General features: G+C 39.6%; 1 long non-coding RNA gene across 1 annotated transcript; it reads right to left on the minus strand.

Moving 5' to 3' along the window:
- Nucleotides 1-1,364: 1,364 nt before the first annotated feature.
- On the minus strand, nucleotides 1,365-3,004 carry LOC117458977 (uncharacterized). The gene is made up of 4 exons (XR_004553465.2): nucleotides 2,865-3,004; nucleotides 2,176-2,243; nucleotides 1,910-2,017; nucleotides 1,365-1,411 (listed from the first exon to the last, which is right to left on the minus strand). It is a non-coding gene; the product is annotated as an uncharacterized lncRNA (long non-coding RNA).
- Nucleotides 3,005-3,817: the final 813 nt, after the last annotated feature.

Here is a 3,817-nt window from a genome sequence, read left to right on the forward strand (position 1 = left end):
TCGCCATATTGTAGACTCTGTAACCACAGTCAGTCTCTAGCTTTGGAAAGTCTTCGATTGCGATTCCCTGTTTGACCTGTTTTCTCCTGTGCCGGCAGATCAAGCCAGCCTGACACCAATCTCCTGTTTCCAGACCACCTCCAACATTGGACCCTGTCCCGCTCCTCCTGGCTCAATCAAACTAAATATGTGTGAGGTGTTTTTAAAGATGTACATAGGACCCAATAAGCTTGGTGATGAGTGTCAGAAGTCAGAGAGGATTGACAGATAGATTAAGACATTGTTGATTATGGTCTTTCCATTGGACAATAAGAAAAACAATGAATAAAGCCAACCTCATCGTATAAAGAACCAAGCTGATGGTTTGAAATGCTTTAGGGTGAATATGAATATCAACATTCATACATATAAATATTCTCAACCTTCATGCTCCTTATAAGGTCAAACATAATTATCTAAAATGGATGCCTGACACTAGGATCTTAAAACACTACATGTGACTGGCAAATGCAATTACAATGACTCACCATATACTCCCGAATGAGATGTCCATCATCCTCACCAAGGTGGATGCAAAGTGCCTTGAGAATTGCTTCCCTTTTAAAATGAACATCACTTGTTGCCTGTGTAAAAAAAATTACAATTATTAAAATATTTCCAAATACATCAATAATAACAAAATTGCAATGACTTCATTATACATGTAAATGGCGTGCTCTAACTAAAGTATGTTAAATAATTGTGACTTAAATGTATTACAATGTCAGAGGTCTGATTGTGTTAGGGCGATAGCACTGTTTAAAAATTCTACTCATCCAGGGACTTTTCACCAAGAGCAATGCTCTGTTCTTCACAGTTCACACCTGGAATCTGCCTAGTACAACCACAGTCTGATCTGTTGGCAACTGAGGATTAAGTGACTTGCTCAAGGCAGGTTCTGCTTTTTTACTTTCCCCACCTGGGGATTGAATTTGCTCCTTTCCAGTCACAAGCCTGCTTCTCTAACCAGTATGCCACTATTGCCTTATTAAGATCAGATATCCTTAGAAATGTGTCTTGCATTCTTGCACCTGGCAAGTAATCCAGGCTGTTGTGAGGCAAATCATAATAATAATAAATTATATTTCTATAGCACTTTTCTTGAACCCAAAGACGCTTTACATTTGGAAATGGGGCTCTATACGGTACATTTCATAAAATTGCTCTACAGAGTATATGACAATTTGTATAAAACAGTGTATATACACACATTTACCTTTTGCAAGATCGCCAGATGTTTGGCTAGTTTCTGGCCAACAACTCCTCCCTTCTTCTGGAAGACAGATGTCAGCTGAGGTAGATGGCTGTCCAACTGCGCCATTAAGGCTGTTTCAAGTGGGATAGTCGTTATGCGCAGGAATTCAGCATGTATCTGTTATGCAAAAACAAAACGACAGAAGACAAAGAGCACATTCAGCCATTGGTGTAATGATATTTTGTATCTACTATATAATTAAAGGATATATTCTAATTTTGACCTCATTAACCAAGTCCTTGATAAGATGTGTATTGGTGTACAGTGTGTTCTAAGCAAAGTATTTCTATTAATCTAAGGTAATTTTTTTTAATTGACAATGGGTAAAATGTTGAGGAATAAAGTGAAAACCCCAATTCCAGCAGCAGCTGTTTTCTTCAGACAATCAAACAGACTGTTATAGAATAGCTGATGAAGATAGCGGAACATTGAGCAGCTAAAGAGCCAAATACTTTACTAAGGAGTTGGTGGAGAGCAAAAACAGAGCTAAAAGATAGTTATCAGATGGACAGAAACACCATTTCAAATGTATGATCATGTTGCTCTGTATCAGCTCAATGTGTACAGTAAATAGGCATTTCACCATACATTCACCATGTGAAATATATAACTTACCTCATCAATATGGAAAAGTGCAGGCCATCTGACTTTGAACTCTCCAGCAGATAGATTTCCCTTCACCACCTCTTTTCTTCCGCCACAGTCTTTACATTGCCACATAAACTAGACAAACAACAAAGAGAGAAATGGGGGGGGGAATAAAACATTAGTGATGGTGTTTCACAGTCACCTTTGGGTCTAAGCAGAGTGAACTAAACGAAAATCCTAATAGTTTGCTGAAAAGTTGAAGATTAAGGAATTTGTTTGATAAATTGACTTACCAAAACAACATGAGGTCCCCAAAGAGTAAGGTTCTGTTCCACATCACACCAACATCAGATATAAAAACCTGCAATAAAAATAAAGACGAGCAGAAATTAAAAATAATAATGTGTGTGTGTGTGTGTGTGTGTGTGTGTGTGTGTGTGTGTGTGTGTGTGTGTGTGTGTGTGTGTGTGTGTGTGTGTGTGTGTGTGTGTGTGTGTGTGTGTGTGTGTGTGTGTGTGTGTGTGTGTGTGTGTGTGTGTGTGTGTGTTGCATGCATGTAGCAGCCGCATGTGTAACTGCCCCGCCCCCTCACACACAGACCGGGGAGAGAAAGATCTCTTGTCTAGAATGGAAAGATCGAAAATACATCACAGACGCATTTTGTCTTATTGCATATTATAAACGGTGTTGCGAAACTCAGACTGCAATATAATGTTTAAGAAGCAATAATACATATGACGTGTATTTTTTTTTTAAATGTCTCAATTACCGATAAACAGACCTGCCATCAGCCTAGTTCGGGGGGAAAAGTACTCCGGTGTGAAAGCGCCTATAAGACCAAGATATGAACGTTAACCGCGGTAACATTAACCCCTTGCCGCCAGAGAGTAACGTTACCAAAAGCACCCTTACCATCGTGATTTCACATGTTTAGTTGTGTCCTAATATTACCACAGTGATAAGAATAAAAAACAAAACTTACAGTCGGTTAGGAACACAGCACGGCCAGTGGGGGCAGCAGGGAAGATGAAGCTACAAAAAAAGCCATAGTAACAGGCAGTTAACATTCAACTTATATTGGCCACAAACTAATAAGCAAGTCTAACAAGACAGATTGCATTTATCACGTATTTAACTTGAGAGTAGTATCAAGTTATCTTATAATGTTAATGATGCAAGTTGCACTTCAATTAGGTTACTTAAACATTACTACACAACTAAGCTAGGTTAACAGTAGGCTAACAGTTAGCTAGCTGCTGTAGGCCTATATTAACGTTTGCTAATGTTAATCTATCAAAACAAACAGTCAATAGCGTTAATGTTAGCTATTAAGCTACCTGTTTAAGTATAATATAATACACCAAAGGCTATAAATGAGCTACTTACTTAAAATGGAGAGCCGTGGAGAACGTTCACCTCACGACAGCGGACCTATACTACGCAGGCAGTCCGGTGACTGTCTTTCCGAATGGAAAATGGAGGGAAAAGCTGTTTGTCGCACATGCGCAGACAGGACAGTATATGTGGTAATTAAATTGTACATATTTTTTTCTAATTACTTTTAAATGAATGAAATGAGCTTGTTTTAAACAGTGACAATATATGTTAAGATTAATTAAAAAAAACATAAGAAGGATGCAATAACACATTAAAATCTATTAAAAAAGGCTAGATTAAAACATGTAACATCTAAAAGGGGTCATAATCAGTTTTCTGCCTTGCCCCCGGGCCGTCCGCCCGAGACACCCATCATGGACTCTGCCTTGCCCCTGGGTCGTCCGCCCGAGACACCCATCATGGACTCTGCCTTGCCCCTGGGTCGTCCGCCCGAGACACCCATCATGGACTCTGCCTTGCCCCTGGGTCGTCCGCCCGAGACACCCATCATGGACTCTGCCTTGCCCCTGACCCGTCTTTTTTTGTACGTCTGGAATA

The sequence above is a fragment of the Pseudochaenichthys georgianus genome, chromosome 14 (genome assembly GCF_902827115.2).
Source record: "Pseudochaenichthys georgianus chromosome 14, fPseGeo1.2, whole genome shotgun sequence".
In the NCBI taxonomy this organism is placed as follows: Eukaryota; Metazoa; Chordata; class Actinopteri; order Perciformes; family Channichthyidae; genus Pseudochaenichthys; species Pseudochaenichthys georgianus.